The sequence below is a fragment of the Heliangelus exortis genome, chromosome 1 (assembly GCF_036169615.1).
Source record: "Heliangelus exortis chromosome 1, bHelExo1.hap1, whole genome shotgun sequence".
NCBI lineage: Eukaryota > Metazoa > Chordata > Aves > Apodiformes > Trochilidae > Heliangelus > Heliangelus exortis.
The window spans coordinates 150,275,074-150,296,536 of record NC_092422.1 but is presented as its reverse complement, the minus strand read 5'-3'; the positions used below and the strand labels follow the sequence as shown (position 1 = coordinate 150,296,536).

The 21,463-nt window shown below is 39.9% G+C and overlaps 1 protein-coding gene and 2 long non-coding RNA genes across 6 annotated transcripts in view; 1 reads left to right on the top strand and 2 right to left on the bottom strand.

Annotated features, from left to right (window-relative positions):
- RERG (RAS like estrogen regulated growth inhibitor) overlaps positions 1–21,463 on the top strand; it is a 103,849-nt gene that overhangs the window by 28,100 nt on the left and 54,286 nt on the right. The gene's annotated exons all lie outside the window — the stretch shown is intronic.
- Positions 3,087–13,857, bottom strand: LOC139797847 (uncharacterized). Of its 2 annotated transcripts, XR_011726612.1 has the most exons (3): positions 13,763–13,857; positions 9,176–9,289; positions 3,087–3,852 (listed from the first exon to the last, which is right to left on the bottom strand). It is a non-coding gene; the product is annotated as an uncharacterized lncRNA (long non-coding RNA). The 2 variants fall into 2 exon arrangements; XR_011726604.1 differs by lacking the exon at positions 9,176–9,289.
- LOC139797810 (uncharacterized) lies at positions 13,888–14,798 on the bottom strand. The gene is made up of 3 exons (XR_011726588.1): positions 14,468–14,798; positions 14,051–14,239; positions 13,888–13,928 (listed from the first exon to the last, which is right to left on the bottom strand). It is a non-coding gene; the product is annotated as an uncharacterized lncRNA (long non-coding RNA).

The window sequence follows — 21,463 nt, the reverse complement described above, 5'->3', positions numbered from 1 at the left end:
CACTTTTAGCCCAGGAGCTGATCATGAGTATCTAAATTAAAAAAAGAGCACTTTGTTCTCTAGAAGTGTTTCACATTCATTTTGTTCTCAAGGATTAATCTTTTAACATTTATTGCATGTTTAAAACCCTAAACATTCAACCCCTGCAACACCACCCACTCCAGCTCTACACAAAAAAAAAAAAAAAAAAAAGCAAACCCCCCCCTAAAATAGCTCCAAAAACCAAAACCGTTGTACTAATAAAGGAAAATGACAGCACCCAGTGCACATAAACTTGCTTACTCATGTTCTTGAGCAGAGACTGCTAATTAAAACCAAAACTGATGATACTGTTATCACATCAGAAGGATAATACACACGCACTGTAAACCAAAATGGGCATGGAGCCCCACTGGTCACAGTTTAGGATTTATTAAAGTCACACTCCTACATGGTAAGATGTAGGTTGCAAATATGTTAGTGTTTGAAAGGGACAAGAGCAAATAAAGCTTTAGATTAGATTTTCCATACCTAAACCACCTTCTTCCAAAGCCTACACCACAGCTTTAAGAAAAGCATTACCAAGAAACTGCATCCAGGCTTAGAAATACATAAATTACCCAGAGTCTTCTTTTACACCCATCAGTACAGCAGTGCCTTGGTTCCTCAAGCAGGCAACTACTGGGCATTCACAGCCCTGCCCAGTCCCATTTCAAGTTCCTGCAACCTGGAAACAACTGCCTAGCAGAAACCAACAACAGCAGATTTTGGAGCTACACAAAAAGATATTTTCAGTACACCCCGTTTCCAACACTGAGCAATTACAAAAGTTGACTATAAAGTTATTTTCTTAAGTCATGTTTCATTTTTACCTCTATTTAATATCTTATGCAGGATAAAATGTCAAAGCTGACAAGCTTGAAATGGAGTATCGGAACATTCCTTGACCTTGTCATCACCATTTGCTTTTTTGTGCAATGAAAATATTTTTTACAATATCATCATATTCCCATGAAACTTGATGATTTCCATGAATTGGCATTTTCCAGGAGAAAAAAAGGTTTTCTGGAAAATTTTCAATCAGCTCTCTACACAAGAAATGCAAAGCAAAAAAGCTAGCTCAGCCAGTCCAGTTTGAAATCTCCTTTGTTTCTTTAACTCTGGCCAGGACATAAAGCCTTCTCTCAGCTCCCTGATGCCAGATTATATAATGGAAAATAGTTCTCAGTGCTTTGGTTGCTTCACACTATCATAACTGTATATATGTATAACATTAATAGAATTAGCTTATATGAGGGGGAGACATAAAAATGCCTATTGCATATCCAGGCATTAAATAATTACTTGCTTCAGGAGAGAAACCATAAAATAATTTTTGTTGCTACAGCAACTGCACATAACAAGATCGTAGGTTTTTTTCTACATGCACGAAGATAAGTAAACAAACAAAAAAAGTCATACTAACACATTCAAGAAGGAAATGGCAAATAAATCAGGTGGCATAGCTAGTACTAGAAAGCATGATCGATTAATTCCCAGATAGCAAAGAGTTTGAGTTCCCACAAAACATCATTGTACTTACTAGCCACACCCTTCTAGTGGAAGAACTCTGTTGTGTTTGGTATTTTTATAGTACATCACCTCCAGTCAGTTACTGATGTCTGTGTAGGGCTCTTACCTTTGTAGCATGACTCCTTTCCAGCTTTCTGACCATGCATCCCCACGGTGGCAGCTCCAGTGTATATCCATTTCCAGCCAAAGCAGAAATCCACCCTTTTAGGGGTGAACCAGAGATGCACCACAAGGCAGGTCTTCTACCACTTTAGCAGAGCTTCATAGTTCTTACCCTGTCTCAGGCAGGTAGCTGCTTCTGCTTTAGGGACACCACCAGACACTTCATTCATTGTCCTTAAAAACCAAAACTTCCACACCTTGTCCTTACAAACCAAAATTTTTGTCCCTTTTTAAGGAAACAAAGCAGCAGTAAGATTTGTTTAGTCCTCCTAGGAGAACTTAGAGAAGTGGAAGCACTGGGCAAGGGCCACAGCTCCTAGGGAGTCTTGTAGTCCTTTCAGTTCTTTCAATGTGCTTCCTACTTCACCTCCAAATACTGAATGACATTGTCTCACCCTAGGACCTGTACCACACTAGCTCAAGAAGTTTTCCCACTTGCCAAAGAATTTGCCCCACAGACTTAGGCTGATGAAAGCACCCCAGGGCTTGCAATTTAAAGGGAGTGCTGCAATCATCTGATCTTCATCACCTGGTCCCCTGTTTCCCCTCAACCACAGGCTGCATTTCCCATCAGGGCTTTGTCATGGGCTGCTTCTGACCATCCCTGGTGGAGAGGTTGATGATGGAACAGCTGCCCTGGGACCAGCTTGTGTAAGTGACAGGGCAGATGCAGTGGCAGAGCTTTCACCATGGCCTCTGCAAGCTTCTTGACAGCTCTGTTGGCAAACTAATCTGGAGTGAAGCTGATTGAGAGAGAAGACACCAGGCTGTAAAAATGCCTCACACTTTGCAATCCAAGTCTGCTGAAACAGATAGGAAGTAAATACCAACAGGTCTGGGGATGGAACAATTTGGGAGAGACTGTTGGAAGTGCAGATGCTCTTGATGTGTGCAGCCATGGACTGTCTGGTGCTAGTTACTGAAATAGTGAATACCTGACTACCTGAGTGGTCAGAGTCCAGAGTATATTCCTACATTCTGTGAAAAATAACATGCCAAACAGTTATTGTGAATAATGGTGCTGAAATACAGCTTTAAAGCTGGGATTTAATTTCTCACTCTTGATGGGGGATATTATTTATCTAAACATGTATTTTCTAAATTGCAAGGGATGATCTATGACTAAAAGCTGAATTTTGATGATTTACAGCTAGATTTTCTAATGACATGATGGTTTTGCCTATGCAACTTAGGTGTTATCCAGTGTCATGGTTTGGGCCCAGCTGGTACCAACCAGGCCTCCACTTGCTCCCATCCCCACTGTGGGACAGGAAGGAGAAAATCCAACTTAAGGCTTGTTAATTGAGACAAGGACAGGGAGCTTTGCATTCCCCAGTTACAGTAACAGACAAAACCAGACAGATTCAACGAGGGAAGAAAAATAACTAATTTAATCTACAAGGAGAAATAGAAAACATGTTCCAATAATGCATGTAAAGCATTATAAACTCACCTTGTTAGACATCTGAGTTTAACCTGGAGACTCACTTCTGAAAAAAAACCTGGACTCCATTAGTGTCCTCCCTCTCAGATTAAGCCACTTCCATAGTTGTAGCAGTTCAGTTCTTCACACATCAGAACAGATTGTGTTAGCTGAAATGCAAATACAGACCAAGAAGAGCACAAAACCAAAGACAGTCATGAAAGGACTCACAAAGCAGAAGAATGCCTAGAAAATTGTTCCAGAGTAAAATATGTGTATCTTGGCATGAATACAAACTCACCAAACAAAGCACTGGCCTGGGCAAAGATGGCTCTGACAACATCCTGAACTGGACACTCGGGAGAATTTTGTATTTTGGTTCTGTGGCATTCATCAGGTCCCTGTGTGTTCAATCTTCTGTTAATCTAAGCTGTCTTGTTCCTACTTCCACACACTTCAGTCTTTTGTCTGTAGGAGAAATGACATGTTGAAGATCTTCAGCCATGACTTCATGGACCAGTTCTGTCCCATTTCTGTCAAATCCTCCAGTGTTTTGGCATAGTGCTTCCTGACGCTCCAACCTGGCTCCATTCTGGCACTTACTCTCCATTTTCATTCAGGGCTCACTATGACTACATATGCTCTAGGGTTTTGGTGTCATGTTGCTGTGGAGTCACATAGTGGTGTAGCTGTTCCACTGGCTGTGCACAACATAGCTGCAGATAGATGGACAAAGCGTATCACTTATCCCCAGCATATAACCAAACAACTCCTAAGCAGCCAGTGTCTGCTTAACCAGGAGAATTTTCTCCTTAACCATCACACAATTCAATGAGCACTAAAGAGCACATCAAAGATAACTACAAAGCTATACATAGGAAAGCAGAAGGAAATATACTTTTTAAAAGAATGTTTCTTACCTAAGCAAATTTATAATCCATGAGAATCAATACAGCAATAGGAGGTGTTGCTTGCTATTCCAGATTGATTCATTTTGGTAATACAAAATGTAAGAAAGAGCTGCACTTAAAGTCCTGCAATAAAGGAGTGACTTCTTGTCACTTCCTGTATTCCCAGAACGAATTAAACAAGAACTAGAAAACCTCATTTGGAATTATTTTCAACTGCTGAATTCTGTCACAGTTCAAAAACTGAATTCACCTGCTAAAGCAGATGACTGTAGTTAATTACTGATAGTCTATGAACTGCAATGAAAACACACCTGGAGACTCAAAACTCACTTTGTGCTTGTATGTAAAATTTACCTGCACTGAGCAAACAGGTGCAGCCCTGCTAATTTGAGAGAAAGAAGTTCTGCCAGGACACCAGTAAAATCAGATTGTGGTTCAGCATGCAGATAGCAGGAGGTTTTGGAAGAAATGGATGTGATTGATTTGCTTTTCATAGCAGTTCTGATATAGTGTGCAGCTATGTGCCATGTCTTTACTTCAACTTTTACTTTGCTACAGCTGTTCTATCTGGAAGTGAATACTTCCAGGCCATGGTAAGAGATGATACACAGATAGTGTGTTTCACTGATTCCCAAACACTATAAATGGTAACAGCCTAGGATGCTGAAATTCTCTGTACCCTGCAAGATGGATGCCATTCCCAGTATCAAGCTCCTGAGAAAACATTATAGTCCTTTCTGCAGGCTAAATTAAAAATTTAGTCTCTAATTCCCTTTGGACCACAGCTGGAGCACAACAGGGAAGTAGAGCTCTGCTCTCAATGTGGTTCCACATTTCCTTCTAGGGCTGGTGCTGCTCACATCCCCAAGGGTCACATTTTGTGGTGCACACTAGCCAGCCTAGCTACTAGATTTTAACATCCCTCTCCATTAAGAGCATCGAAGCTCAGGGGGAGAGTGAGAGGAGATAGTTTTCATCCTGTTACCACAGTTAAGGGTGTTAGTATTTTGCCAGGAAAGTGTCTCCCTTTTGGCATATTTGCCACTTCTGAGTGGCAAGTAATTTCACTTCCTCCTGAAATGCAGGCCTCTTAGGGGAAAAGAGCAGATTCTGTTTCATAGCACAAAGTACCATTACATGACTTTTCTGGACAGAAAATGAAAGGCTCTTATAGCCATCCCAGCTCTCAGAGTGGAGGCTGACAGAAAGGAGGCACCGGAGTCTGCCAGAAATAACACAGCTCCCCTCTCCTGCAAGGGTGGCCATCTGTCCTCTTCTCTCCACATTGCCTTGGTTGGAACCTCTCTGTGATCTTTGGCAGCCTCCTGCTTTCAGCCTTCTCAGTTGCAAAATGGGGGCTTGCAGTGTTTCCTCCACCTCCAAGGCCTCTTTCAAAGCTCTAAGATGGAAGATACCAGAGAAGACTAAAAATACTCCTAAAACTTTGAGGGTACTTGGATCAGAAAAGCCAGTGAAAAGTATCTGGGATATAGCCAAGATCTAACAAGGCACTTTCATTTCCAGTTAGGCTTTGTCATCTGGGTGGCAAGGTGTCAATGACAGGAGGCCTTCTATTTCACATGTCTTCCAGAAAGACACTGCATTGCCATTTGTAATACAAGTTAAGTGTTGGATAATACTCTGAATTCAACTCCTTTTATAATTTGCTGCTTCTGGCAATGGTGTTAAGGGCATAAATATTGCCATCCTGCATTGAAAGGTGATTCTACTTAACAGAGAACTTAGATAGTATTATTCTGACAGGAGACATAATTTAAAATTCTCTATAAAAAGAAAAATCCATGGGACTAGGACTCTGGAGCAGACAACTTGGCTCCCTTCCCTGCAGGCAGTGCAGTGCCAAGAGTCCTAAGAAATGCAGCATTTGTGCTGACTGATCCCAAATCTTCCTGGGCTGTGAAGGAAAACTGTCAAAAGCAAACCATCTCTTCAAAACGTTTCAATTTTGACAAATAAGCAAATGGTAGTGGAAAAAGAAGGGGGAGAGGGGGGAAAAAATGAAAAACCCTGCTGGAATTTTTCTCAGCCATAGAATCATAGAATCATAGAATTAGCCGGGTTGGAAGGGACCTCAGAGATCATCTAGTCCAACCCTTGACCCACTGGAGCAGTTGCTAGACCATGGCACTGAGTGCCACATCCAGTCTTTTTTTAAATGTCTCCAGGGACGGAGAATCTACCACCTCACCGGGCAGTCCATTCCATAGCCTAATCACCCTCTCCGTGAAGAAATTCTTTCTAATATCTAATCTAAACCTCCCCTGGCGCAACTTAAGATTGTGTCCTCTTGTCTTGTTGGAGGTCATCTGTGAAAAGAGTCCGGCTCCCACCTCGCTACATCCTCCTTTCAGGTAGTTGTAGACAGCAATGAGGTCTCCCCTGAGCCTCCTCTTCTTCAGGCTGAACAGCCCCAGCTCTCTCAGCCTCTCCCCATAGGGCTTGTGCTCGAGTCCCTTCACCAGCCTGGTTGCCCTCCTTTGGACTTGTTCCAGGGCCTCTACATCCTTCTTAAACTGAGGGGCCCAGAACTGGACACAGTTTACAGACATGCTAGTAAACATTAAAGTGCAATAGCTCCAGCTAAGCAAACAGGAAGCATACCCAGCTGTCTAGCTGTGCAATCTGGTGGTGGCAAAATAAAGATTAGTTTAAAGGTATGTTGGACCACCAAGAGATTTCTGGATGTCTAAATGACATGAGGTAACAAAACACAGAAAGACAGTGCCTCTTTGTGAGCTCACCTCTGTTTTGCCATGCAGGTAACCTAGGCTGATATTGTGATGAAGCTGTCCAGAAGAGCATACTGGAATCTGCTCTTGACCAAAATAAATAAATAATTACTTCAGGAGAATACATGTCTGTTCTCTCTGTTTGATTGGCAAAAAGATCACTGGTATTCCAGTGCCTCATTAATTTACAAAATTAGCCTCTAAGGTAATTATGGCTGTCGTCTTTGCAAAGGGCTTTTGAGTCTTGCGCAGGTACTGCTCTATACATCAAGTACAAAATAGCATTATTTCAACACAGTTGCTGGGAAACCATTATACTGCACATTATGGGAGTACTCATGTTAGTGATATTGCTAGGAGGAGGTGTGAGGAAAGCCAGAAATATCTTCCCCACCCACCTTCTTGTTCAGCGTGATGGTAACTACTTTTCCTGCTTTCTAAACTTTGTAAACATCCCAGCTGGCTGTGAAGAGGGCAGCTTTCCTGCTGTAGCAGCACACCCCCTTCTCAGCAGGACCATGAACTCGAGCTGCAGTCCCTCAGCAGTTCTGGAGCCCGGCAGTGCAGTTCCTCTCAAGCTCAGTATTCAGCATGTCCCAAGTCACTTGCTGAGTTAGGCCCCAGTAATGATGTTAAGCAATGATTGACCCCCTCCCAGTGGCTGAAACACCTGTGTGTGGCATGTGTAGCAACCCATTCCATTCCCTGGGTGCTTTGCAAACAAATCGCCATCTAGGTCCACAGTGATTAAAAGCACTAAGTTTCCTTTAGCTGCTTAATCTATGTTTCTCTGTTTTCCATTTTGTTCTTTGCTTTGGGATTCATGCTTGAAGAGCTATGACTCACTCTTCTTGGGCTCCTGCTGCTTGAAATTAAAATAGGAAGAGTTCTTCCCTCTACCCCCTTTCCCTAATATGTTGCTTTCTGAAGCCATACAACACCTTATAAATGTTTCACCAGGAGGGAGCTGCCAGAGCATTCCCATCTGTCACATTAGCACAGCCAGATTGGAAGTATTTTTAAAAATGTAAGATACCATGTGAAGGGAGATAATGAATAAGGAACAGTATGCATGACCAGGAAAAGCAGAGTTAATGGGAGGCTGCAAAGTACTAACACTTTGGGCTTCAGAGTCTGAACCCACCTTCAAACATCCTTTAGCACCCTTGATACATGACAAGCAACCTTCACTCTCTGCCTGCACCATTGGTGCTTAACACAGCTGACTTTCTGACCCTTGCCATCTTGCTCCAGTTGCTAGCAAAATAAGCCACCTTTACTAGAAATGAAAAATCTGGTGCCTTAAATTGCCAGAGCTTGAGTAGCAATCCTTGAAAATTGTCTGCCTATGTTTGCAAAAAGGTTTTTATTAGAGAATTCAACAATAATTATTGTCTCCTGTGTCTTCCCAAGTATTCAGAACAGTTAACCAATTTTATGGTCTTCCATTTGAACTGAACTTCTGCCCCACCAAGATCACCAAATTTGCAGGGTACTTTTCAAGCTTGTGTTTTAGACAGTGTCCAACTCACACGATGCTGACAGGAGCTGAACGCATATGCTGTTATAAACCAACCATACAGCAGGCCAGTTTGCAAGAACATACATGGACAGAAATGGATGGCTTGAAAGCCTGAATCCTGATTTTGTTTCCATCTGCCATGCAAATGCTCTTTTTGTACTGGGGTTTTGCTCTATCTGACAGTTTGTCTTCTGCAAAGTAGTGATAACCTTACAATAGCAATCCAGATTTTCAAAAGAGCTCAGCCTCCCACTCTGACAGCCAGACTTTACAAGGAAATCACCTCACATTTAGGCACCAAAATGTAATATTCATATGTAGAAAAGAAGTTTAGCACACTGTATCCTCAGCTTCACACAATTTGGGCAGCAGGCACTGCTGTGAGGGTTGGTGGGAACTTTGGACAACTTCTTCCTTCTGTAAGAACCTGAATGAAAATCCAGCTTTTCTCAAAATCTGGCTCTCATATAGGTGTTGAACACTCAAGAATTGGACTCTGAGCTCTCTGGAAAATCCAGCATCTAATGAAAGAATGCTGTGAGGATTAATTATTGTGAAATCCTGGGCTAACAGTGGTGACAGTACTAGTAAACTTTGTACAGAAGTGAGAAGTATCTTCATGTGTTGAAATTTCAGGGAAAACTCCCAGTTGGCAAGAAATTATGACCTACTGTGGGCTTACCACAACACAAGGGGAACCACAGTAGATTGTCCCATAGAGTTCTGCCACAAGTAGAATTGGTACTGTTGCCAGTGATAGATGTGATACTATTGGCACAGAGCTTCAGAAGTTTTAATATATTAAAGTAGAAGTTTTAATGTAGTGGAGAAACACACAGTAAATCTTTAATAATACCTTCTTAAGCAAGAAGCACAAGGAGTATTTGACAGCTGTTGCTTTGTTGCTGTTAGTTTCCTCAGAGTATTTGTTGTCAGGTGGACTTAGATTTTCCAGATGACAGTAATATCCCTGCAGGAAATGGGAGAGAAATGAAGCAACGTCTTTGAAACTGCTGAGAGACTAGTTTTGTAAAAGAATTCTGTAAATATTATAATTGTGAGGTTTTCTTTTTACCAGCTACTCTATATAAAAGGAAGAGAAGTACATCTAGGAGATGCATTTTGCTTGTTCTGCATGTTCACTGATGTAATGCCTGCTCAGTGAATTGTAACTGTGACTGTCAAAGGTCTTCACTCATTCTTTCAGAAAAACAAGGCATATAACCCTGTTTTGGGGTAAGTTTTTCTAATGAGAAATAGATCTTATGATGAAGTTCTTCCATTTCCTGATAGTTTCTCAAATGCAGATGAGGAATAAGGCTTGATGTGACACATCCTCACTGACACAACTTCCACAAAAGCTGAGAGTGCCGTAGCTGAGGGCTGGCAACATTTATCTCAGTTTTATGTTTCAAGGACCATCAATCTCTTTGTTTGTAGTGAGTTAAGCAGCCACAATCTAACAAATATGTAATCCTAATGAGTTCAGCAGAGCTACTCCATTTGATGTTAGCAGAGAGACTGGTCAAGTAAATAATCTTTTTGTAGATAAAGTGGTTATTTTTACCCTCATAGATACATGGACAGCATAGCGTTCCGATGGCAGTGAAAACCAGCAGGTTTGGCATTTTCCCATTACCTAGCTATCTGCCAGTTTTCTCAACATTTCTTTCTTAAACCAAAGCTTTCTGTTTTGTCCTTGTGATAACTCTTGTGACTGCTTCTGATGACTTGAAAAAAAAAAAATCACCTCACAAAAGTACTGGGAAAATGAAATGATTTCTGGAATATGTCAGCAACAAGTAGAATCTCTTGGGATTGGCTTTGACATACAGGAACAATAAGTTTGAGAGAGGAAATTGGTTTCCCCATGGCTGATGATTTTCCTGGATTGGCTTACCCCACTCCCACAGTGTTAAAGCTATTGAATGCTCAATTAGTATTCCCCAAAGTATCAAAATGATTTGAACCAACTCCAAAAATTCTTCAGCACAGTTCATGTATCATTTTCTCAGGCTTTGAGAAAAGGACCTACTGTTTCACTGTGTTCAGCAAACGAATCTCCCCCTTCTCAACCCTCTGCCACTTTGCTTTTTTTTACTTGGTTCAAAGACACCCGCAAAAATCAACAGGAATGGAAACTTATTGCCCTCAGAACATGTAGAGCACCTCAGCTAACTAGTTTATAAATAATGACTATAGTATCTTGACTATAGTATCTCAAAGTATTTTGGGCTAGGTTGGTTTTGCTTTGGGCAGTTGCTCTATTACACTGTGTGATTCTGACAGCACCAATGGATTCCCAAAGTGCAGGTGGTGGGCTACATTTTGAGCTACAGGCCAAAATCATACTGCCAAGTCCAAGGACTCAAAAATCATGACCTAGTTTTCACCCCAAATAATGGATTTTTTTTTTCAGAAAGCAGTAGAACTGGGCTTGTGAGTTGTTGGTTTGTTTTTTTTTTAAAAAAAGGTTACTTCTATTTCATATTTACATTTTTTAGTCATTGTAATGTGATTAACTATCTTTTAAATCTTATCACCAAGAGCCATCAATTTCTTGCTTAGTAATAAAAAAAGACACTGTAGAAAGCTCCATGAAAAAAGCTGATTTTTTATTTTTTTTTTTGACAAAAATGGCAGAAGTTAGAAATTAACTTTTTGGGCACAAGAGATTTTCAGGAATGACTCATTCTGGTTCATCCCAATGCAGTTGCTGAGGAAGCTTCATCTCAGCTATAATCACTCACTAAGGTACTCAAATGTAATAGTCTCTCAAACTCTTATTTGCATTAACTTACTCTTGGCCCAGTCTTTGCTAGTGGAGATGGCTTGCTTTGTGTTAGCCAGGCTTGTGATTATGGTCAAAAGAAGCAGAAAGAAATAAATATAAACCCTAAGCTGAGTACCTAATAAGTACCTGAGTGCTGGACAAGACTGAGTGCATCACTCACCAAAGTGCTCAGAAGAATGAAAGAGCAGAAGTTTTTAGGACTTTAAACCACAAATCACAGATTTTAGTCTGAAGTAGCAGAAATTTTGAACAGCTTACTATTTTATTCTGAAACAAGCGACCTTTAGTATGTTGGGGCTTTTCAGGGAGATCAAGGACTGTTTTTATACGACTGAGTCACTTATCCTTGAGTAAGCCATGCAGAGCAGCTCTGCTCAGTTCAGTCAGAAGGTAGTTGTAAGAAAACTGCATGCACAGGGAAGTGTCAAAGAGGATCTGCCTGGAAAATTATTCAGGACGAGAACAGAACAGAGTAGAAAGGTAGTGAAAGAGGGTCAGTAAGTCAGTTTGCAAATATTCTTTGTTAGCCCCTAACTTCTGAGAGGCATCCTGAAGTTTATTAATTGATAATTTTGATGATGGGATGGAGAATATGCTAATGCTACTAAACTGGGATGGAGAAGAAGTGTGTCAGAGAACAGATTAAGAGTTCAGATTAACCTGGTGAGTTGGAGAAGTGGTGTAAGATGACCATTATTTTCCTACAAAGACAACTTCTGTTTAGAAACAGTTTGTGGTACAACATGGAGAAGCAGGAAGTGTGGCATAGAGGTTGAAAAAATTAGTGCCATGAACACAGCCTAGGGGAGATCTGGCTGGATATCAGCTTATCCAGCAAGGATTTGAATGAATTAGAAGCTATGATTATGAGTCTATCAGCCTGAGGCAAATAGGAAGAATACTTTATCTGTATGTTTAAACTAGAATATGGTCTGTAAAAATGGTGAAGCAATAATTCAACTTGAAACTACTTCAGGTCAAGAGAGCAATAATTAGCATTCTTAAATATTTAAAACGTAGTTGGGGAAACAACAAAAGCAATGGCCTTAAATTTACATTAAGGAGGCTTCAGGTAGACTTTTAGGACAAACATCTAACAGCAAGTATGCTGGAGCCCTGGAACAGATTGCTGTGAGAAGGTTGAAGAATCACAGAAGGCTTTTACCCACAGGGTAAACATCCATCAAGACTAGGAAGAGCTGAATTTTCTACTGGGCAGATTTGGTGACCTCAAGTTCCTTATTTTCAGTGATTTGTTAACAGAGCCTATAGAGAAGAGGAAGAGGTCAATACAATACCATCACTATATCTTTAACACTCTGGGCAAAAATGAGCAACCAGAGACACTCCCTGCATTTTGGTACTTATTGATTCTGATGCAGCAGAAGGCATCTCACAGCAGGAGCAGTACAAGGGCAAGTGGAGAAGTGAGACAAGGCTGTTGACCTAGGTTATACCATACATTACAGCTTCAGAGCCACTTGCTGTCACAGGATGCTTGGTAATCAGGTACTGGTAGCATCACTGACCACCACTCAGCTTGCTTCCACCATGGGTCACAGTGCAGCTTGGGCCATATAAAGCCACATAAACAAAACTATTCAGAACCCAACTTCTTCAGGCTTTACAGCACAGGAGGATGCAACTGTCTGGCACAGAAAATTTATGAAAGCCCTGTCATGACTCACCTTCCTTTTATTTATCCCTGAATGGTGTAAAGGGTTGCTACAGAAAAGTACCTTGCCCATGTTTGGGCTTCTAGCAGGATTCTTATTTGACATCTGTGAGGAAGAGAAATCTAATGTCCTATCTGCTTCACTTCCTTCTGGAGCTGTTGCAGAAGCTAAAATAACTACCCAGAGCTTCAGTGCTTATATAATGCAGACCTTCTTCTGACTTGGTTCCTTATAAAATGTCATTCATGGAAGAAAATGCTTTGAAAGTACACTTGAGCAAGCCAAAAGAAAGAGATAATGAAAATCAAAAATAGATCACTTTCAGGCTTGGAGGGTGTACAACCCCTGAAACTCTATTTTCATTTTAGTTTTCAGCTTTCTGTCTAAGAGTGTGAGAAAGTTCTGGGAGAGTGGGAGAGGGAGTGCTTTGACATGCATACAAAGATTCGTTTGCAGAAAAAATATTATTGCCCTTGCTACAGTGTGTTGCTTTACTACACTGTCTTCTGCAGATACAGAGTGTTTCCCAGATTCATGTCTGTTGTCTAAATTTTGCCTATCTCTTGTTTCCATTTTGAAACTATGTAGTCAATAAATAAAACAATAGATAAACTGCTAAACAGAAACGGGCATCAAATCAAAGGAGGGGAATGGGTGGAGAAAGTGGTGACAATGAAGGGATGATTGGGATTAAGTTTGCATAGAAACTTCTATTTGAAATAGTGTTCAAATCATTTTTTCAACATCAAGCTAAGAAGCCCAGGACTGATAGATTGTTTAGTCACCTGAAGCACCTGATCTGTTTTTATGGCCATCCTATATCCTTATTTTCCTGGGCTAAAAACTATCTATTTGTCTAGCAGAGATACAGATTTAGCAAGCAGAAGACTAAAGAAGCCAAAAAAATTTGCACAAGTCGTGGAGGAAGAGAGTGTCTGAATACAGGTAAATACCTGTAAATAAAGGTACATACCTATTTAGGATGCTGTTTAGAAGAAGCCCTCCATAGAGCTCTGCCATGGAGAAAGGTTTCTTCTGTCTGGCATTGCAGCCTCAGTCCAGCCATGGGCTGAGCTCGATAGTCTAGGCCAGGGACACCTTTCAGTATGTACTGAACTGGATGTACATGAGCAGTGTCTCTGAAATCACATTACAGTAACATAATGTAATGGAATGTCTGCTTTCTGGAGAGCCAAGGGGAAAGTCAGGGAGCAGATGCTCAGTAAAGGGCTGCTCTGTTGGATGTGAAGTCAAAACTCACCTGTGAAGACAGGCCAGAGCTAGGTTTCATTTCCCCAAAGCTGGTACCAGGATACTACAACCTAGATTCCCAACCAGCTATTCTGTGGGTACTCAGGTTTTTCTCTATGTACAATAATCCCATTTCCAATGTATATCCCCCCCTGTTGCAGCTCCTCACAGATAGCCTCCATTCAGTTTACCCAAGCAACTAGAAAAGAGGTGATCGTGTAAACCACAGCATCTGAAATGATCAAGGATGCAACAGATTATTTGTAATCTCACAGCAATAAAATTGTTTCCATAAATAAGTCCCTAACAACCCTGTATTACTTTATTAAGGCATGACAAAAATTTAACTAATTATAAATTAAGTGTGACTTTGGCTACTTTAACTGAAGGCATTATCCAAATGTTTAACTGAATCATCATCAATTACCATCTCTGTTTTCTCCTAACATCTGCACTATCCTCCATGCAGAGTTTACACAATATGCCATTAAGGGTACTTGAATGCATTCTTATCTTCAAACCTCTCAGTAGTTCCACCAACTCAGCCTCGTTGTTGCTCAAAGATGTTGCTGACTCCCAGCCTCAATCCTGACTAAGCATCCAACCATCAACAGCATGAGCTTTCCTGTGTGTGTCAGGAGACAAATGAGCACCAGATTTTTCTGTCCAAGATGACGTCCAGCACTGATGACAGCTGCTGAGCTGCTGAGCATGAGATGTGCTACCCAAAGCAAACATCAAGCACAAGATCTTTTGTAGCCAGTAACCCCAGATAACGGGTCGGTGAGGGGAGGTCCCTTTTTACATCTTATTCCCTTCCCTGGAATCCCTGGCCTAACTTCCATGCCTGCCATGCTTACCACAGGGGCTTTTGTTAGTGGCCTCGGTGGAAGAAAATTGCTGGAAAGGTGGCAAGGGTGGCAGGCTGAGTCAGAGCTTGGGGCTGCCAAAGATTGCTATGGGGGACAGCAGCTAAACTCATCTCGAGGAGGAGGGTTGGAGTGGGATTTCAGCTTGCACGTTGATTCCTGTTGGTTTTGCAGCCAGCTCATGTTGGCAAAGTGTAGAAGCTGTTGAAGATCTCTGTGGGCTGTTCTGGCAGCTACAAACCTGCAGTACTGAGAGATGTGTTGACCGTGCCCTTTTCCGTCTACGTTGTAGAGCACTTGCTGGGGAGCTTTCTGGAGCTGTTTAGGTTGAACTCAAGCCTGAGCAGCCTAGGTTATAGATAGCCTGAACAGGGGAAAAACTTGAAATGCAGGTACAAGGAGACCTCAGCCTATTTCTAAAGTGTCCCTGGAACTTGTACTGCACAATCCAACCAGAAGCAGCCAGACAGTTGAGACTCATGTTTTCCACACACTTTGGAGCTACAAAGATTTAACCTCCTAGTGAAAAGTTTTGTGTCTCATTACCAGTGCCTCAGCTTTTGTATGGTGATGACAGAAACACTACCTGGTGTGGAGGAATTGCATTCCCAACTCACACAGATTTTTAAACCTGAAATCTTAATTTAATTTAATTTTTCCTTAAGGACTTCTGTATTGTTTCAGGACTTCTGAGGTAATTTATGCCCTGCTATTTGACTTTATTACACAAGATTCCAAGATTTATGTTAACGGAGGACAATGCATTTAAAATGTCTCCTAATATATTTCTCTTGAAATAAATGAAGATTACAGTTGCTGGAATAAACCCATAATCTCTGAATGTTATAATGGAAATGTTTGACATTAACAGGCTGCTTTTAGAAACGAAATATCTGTAAGTGAGGACATTGAGAACTTACAATCAACATCTAATTGTAACTGCACTGAACTTTGCATGCTATTTGAGATTCAGGGAGAGGGGGGCTGAGGGGAAGTCAACTTTTTACACATACCTCAACATTTCTTGATGTCAACCAGAAAGAGAGGCAGCAGAATTCCACAGGAGAGACTGCTCCCATGGCAGTTTGGAGTTGACAGGAACCAGGGAGCATGTGAATTCTTGTGAGAAAGTCTGGTCCCTCCTATTTTCCAGTCAATGATTTCCATGGAAATTGAATGCTAGGGAATGCATACGGAGATTTAGATCTCAACTACAGCACAAACTTTAAAACTCTGGAATGGTGTAGGACAACTTTGGGAACAATTTGGTTTGAATTAGCAGTTTAGTTCCTGACATACCATGGGCTAAAGATGTGACTGGGAGACTTTAAAAGTGAACAGCCATGCTGCAGCTCTTCCTGTATATAATTCCATTACTTTCAGAGTAATGTTTTTCATGTTATTGTGAAATGAGATGAAAAGAGGCAGTCTCTGACCAGATTCCTGACTCTGCCACAGCAGTTTTATGCCACTAGGATTTTTCTAGCTTATCTCACTGTGAATCTGAGATTTACATAAGGTTATGCAAAGATTACATCTGGGTTTAGAAAAACTGCACAAGTTTGAAATTACAGTATTAGAGTTGTAGTTCATACTACCAGTAGCAATCCTTAGTGCTTAAATAAGATGAAGACCATTTTTGTACTCAAGAAAGTCCCACTGAATTCTGCTGGCATTGACAGGGTAGTGATTGAACCCTAGAAATAAAGTATGTTTTCCAATTCTGAATTTCTTTTTCTAAGAATCTAGATCTTTTCAATATGCATAGGGTTATTTAAATCCTTTGAAAAAATGACTTGGGTAGTGTGGGTCTAAGCATGACAAAAAGACCCTAGAGACTGCCATTTTTGAGTTGGGGAAGCTTTGTTACAACAGTCATTCATCTGCTGGAAAGGTTTTTGTTTACATTCTAGGGATCAATTGTACAATAGATTGCAGAATAAAATACTCCATCAACTTCAGAGTGGTTGTGCAACCTGAAGGAGGACAACAATTTCCTGCTTTTCAAAGGCTCACCTACAAATATGACACTGCTGGGGAAGGAAGGAAAGGAAAGGAAAAGAAAGGGAAAAGGAGAAGGAGAAGTAGAAGGAAAAAGAAAAGGAAAAGGGAAAAGAAAAGGGAAAGGGAAAGGGAAAGGGAAAGGGAAAGGGAAAGGGAAAGGGAAAGGGAAAGGAAAAGGAAAAGGAAAAGGAAAAGGAAAAGGAAAAGGAAAAGGAAAAGGAAAAGGAAAAGGAAAAGGAAAAGGAAAAGGAAAAGGAAAAGGAAAAGGAAAAGGAAAAGGAAAAGGAAAAGGAAAAGGAAAAGGAAAAGGAAAAGGAAAAGGAAAAGAGTTGATATGTAGAGTTGATTCTTGTTTAGTTTACTAATACAATCTATCCCTGCTACACAAATATCAAAGCTGAACATGCCACAGACCAATGTAGTTAAAAGTAGTTAAAAGAAAACCATACTTTCTTACTGGTTCTTATTTTTCCATATATTCAGAGTAATGACAACAGGCCAACTTCTATTCCAGTCAAGGTCAAAGTAATTTCAAAGAAATCAATAAAATTCATCTGCAGTTATCTGAGTTAGTGAAAGCAGATTTTGACCCAATAAATTTTAAATGAGTGCTCTTAAAATAGGAGCATATGTTGGCACAAATCTCATCAATTTGAATCAGATTTTACCTCTTGAAGCATCTCAGCATGATGAAAAAACAGGTGTGGAAAGGAATAGTTCAGTCAGTGAGGAGTACGGTGTCTTTTGTACTGTTGATATTGTCTTTCCTTTATGTTTCTTTTTGTTCAGCAGTAAGAAAGATTTTAGTTCTTTAAAGCAAATTCCTTTTTCTATTTGCCACAGGCATTTTAAATGTCTCATTCTATAACATCTATAATGATTTTTTCTATTAAATCTTCCTTTCTAGTCACTATGCATTGTTGCCATTTATTTGCTTATGTTATAAAAGACTCTGAACTGGTTCTTTGATGTATAAAATACAAAGGAGCCACAGTCCCCTTCCTAAAAACCTTATGCGGAAAATACGAATATGGGTTCATCCTATTTCAGGAAACTAAATTTAGCCTTTAATATCTTTTAAAGAGAAAGCACAATGTGAGGAAAAAAGAATTTATGTGAAACAAAGGAAGAACTCAATAGAATCTTAGTTGGGAGCTTTCTCTGACTTGGTAGGACTTACGGAAATGGCATCTTTTGCACTTTGGAGGGATAAACTGAAAGACATTTTGCTATTCCAGTAATGCTGGGAATTATAATTGTTCATGAACCCAAGAAATACAGACAAACTAAAGCATCTATTAGCACAATTTAGCCAGTAAGTTTGAAAGCAGAGATTGCAATGTTAATCAATTCAACAGAGCTGCTAAGTCACTAACAGTCACCAAAGGCCTTTGTAATAATAGTGACAGTAAACAATGAAGATGCAGATAACAGGATATTTGGATGAGTTTTACAGTTGTACTCTCTTCTTGGGGCCTGTATTTATTTTGTTTGTCTTAAAGAAACATGGGATCTGTATATTGAAGTCTTTCATTTGGAAAGTCATTAGATTAAGTGGAAATGAGTCAAGATTAAAAACATATTCATATTTGTTCATGTCCTGCAGTTTTGACTGCAGTGGGAATTGAGAGCTAATTCTCTTAGAAGCGGCACAGCATGCTGAAAAAATGAAGTTTTTACTATATAATTTTCTTTTGTTACATGAACTTGGTAATGTAGAGGACTATTTCATCAAAATTATGGTTAATCAAAGGTCAATGTATAGGTGAAGAATGGCTTTGATGACAAATTTATGACTAGCTGTAGCCAATAACTATAAGGAATTTTTAGGTGGGAAGTAAAGACCTTTATTTTTCCAAACACATTCACTATTGCAGCATCAAATGTGTTAATGCTTTTTTTTTCTCTGATGGAGCTTTACAGAATCAGATCCAAATCTTAACTCCACAGTATCCACCTACACCAATGAATGAGGCAGATCTCCAATTAACAGAAGCTGAATTCTTTCCACACTCCATCCAATTGTGCATTGCACATCAAATGTGCAATAGGTCTTTAAAAAATAATACATGATCATATACCTAAAAGTAATTAAATTAATATACTGTCGACAACCTGAATGCTGAATATTTGAAGCTTTGTTTTTACTAAGCTAGCAAGCACGTTAATTGCAACATCAACAGAAAATATTTAGGTATCTGTGACAGCTGGTATTAAAAAATGGATGTCCCATTAACTTTATGCACATAAAATTTAGATTATATTTCAAATTATATTGGATTATATTTATATTTTTAGTTCAGAATTTAGATTATATTTCATGCATTTATAACTGTTATATGTAAATCGTGTGGATAATGGAGACGGAAGCACAAAGAATTGGAAAAGAGCTTGGTTGGTCACTGAACCTAATTTTTCATGTCATAAATCTCCTCTTGGTTATTTGCTTTCTGCATAAATAGTGTACAAAAAAATTGCCTCACTCGTAAGTTCTTTTCTATTTTATAGATTAACAAATAAGTACAATACCTGAGGAAGACATTACACTGTAGAAATCAATAGCAGATTGCTTTGATAGAGTAAAATAAGAGATCAGGAACAACAATAAGAGCCAGACATGCATCTTCAGTCAAAGATTACTCCACAGTTTAAGTTAAAAAAGAGGAAGAAGATTGCCTCAAATCTTCACATGCATTTGTCATAGTGCTTTTAAGGTGTAATAGTGTTAATGAAATCAAGGCTAGGGTTTTAGGCATATTTTCATACCTGAGGTAGCTGTGTGTTGACTGATAAATACTGAATCAAACTACCTTTGCAGACAAATATTCTCTTTGACCCAGTCTTATTGAACACAAAGGGAAATGCCTGTGGATTTTTAGGAGTGCTTTGCTTGGAAAAAAAATTGAGGAAAGCATATGAGGATATGATCATCAAACGTACATCAGGTATTCACAAAGTGATGCTAACCTAACAGATTTATCTTCACCTTTGACAAGCAGATTACCTAAACGTGCTGTGACATTCATCTGGAACAATGACTAAAAAGCCCACTTTAGTCTCAATTTACTGCAATTGATTAGCTCTTCTGTCTATAAATCAAGGAAATGGTTCTGCTTTCAGAAATGAGAGTTGAATAACAGTAGAATGATACCCATGCACCTGATTTTTACATTGTCTAAGCTGCTTTTCTCTCTTGAAAGTCATGAACCTGCTATTTCATGGTGGTGTTGGATGATGTGAACTGCAATTAATGCTGTCAGAGGAAGCAGCCAGTTCTGTTCATAGGTTGTCACTTAGTCATGTAGTTTTTGCAGCTGCACAGGAGATAGATTTAGCATGCTTTTGGAGGTTAATTGTCCACCACGATAATTATTTAGACATCACATTATGAACACAGCCCGTGATGCACCCTAAGTATCTGCTTCATGTGTACTATCGACCTCATATATATATATTTACACACAGCACCTACTTCCCAAATTCAGTTATAGCTGCAGAACACTCTCCATCCAAAATGCAGTAGTTTTGGGGGGGATTCAGAGCTGCACCCCCTCCCCCACCCCATAAAATTGTCATCATTTATCATAATGCACCAAACATCTAGATTTCAGTTTCAAATTCAGTATTCTAAATCCTAGTAGAAACCAGGGGTTTAAAAAGGAAAGCATATCTAAAAATGAGGCATTGCTGGCAGTTAATGGCAAATGGCACTGAACCAAAATGTTTTAGGTAATTTGGCAGCAAGGTACAGACTCCTTCATCAAGCTAATTCTGCATAATGGGATATCTGCAAGTAACAATATAAACACACATGTGCAGTCCAGTAGGTTGGTTTTTAAAATTTAGCACTTTGCCGAAGTGGTTGCTATTCTCTGGCATTTCAATGCTGTTTACTTTGTAACATTAACACCTCAGGAGATGACCATGGCACTTTGCAGCTACCTTCAGTTAGAAGTGACAAGAGGGAATGCTGATGTAGTGGGAACAGGACACAGCATGAAGAAAGCCTGAATGCCTTTAGAGGCTCAAGAGAGCAGCTGTGGGTCACAACACCCTTTCACCACCAGAAATGAAGGTTGGGTGGCGAAATTGAAAGAAAGAGCACAGCTGGAACATAGTGTTCAACTCAAAATGAAACATCACATTTCATTTCTTTGGGTTACTAAAGCCTCGTGTTTGTACCTTTTACAGAATGGCATCAAATCAGCAATGGAAAAGCTGTATCCAAAGCAAAACATCTTTTTTTTTTTTTTTTTCTTTTTTTTTTTTTTTTTTTTTTTTCCCTGAAACAGTTTCTCCTTTCTTTTCAACCAGACTGCTTGCTGATTTAACAAATGGTTTTGGTCTCCTGAAGCCACATTTCCCTGTTAATATTTGGTTTACAAGCCTCCTTTCTTTCCTCTCTCCTCTCCTGTCCCTGGGCTGATACTGTAGCATACTGTTCCCATCTCTGTCCAGCTGTGGAAAGCTGCCCAGCTCCATTTACTCCCCAAATTGTGATGAAAACAAAAACTAGATGAGTTGTTACCAGAATTGAGGCTTCCTATCCT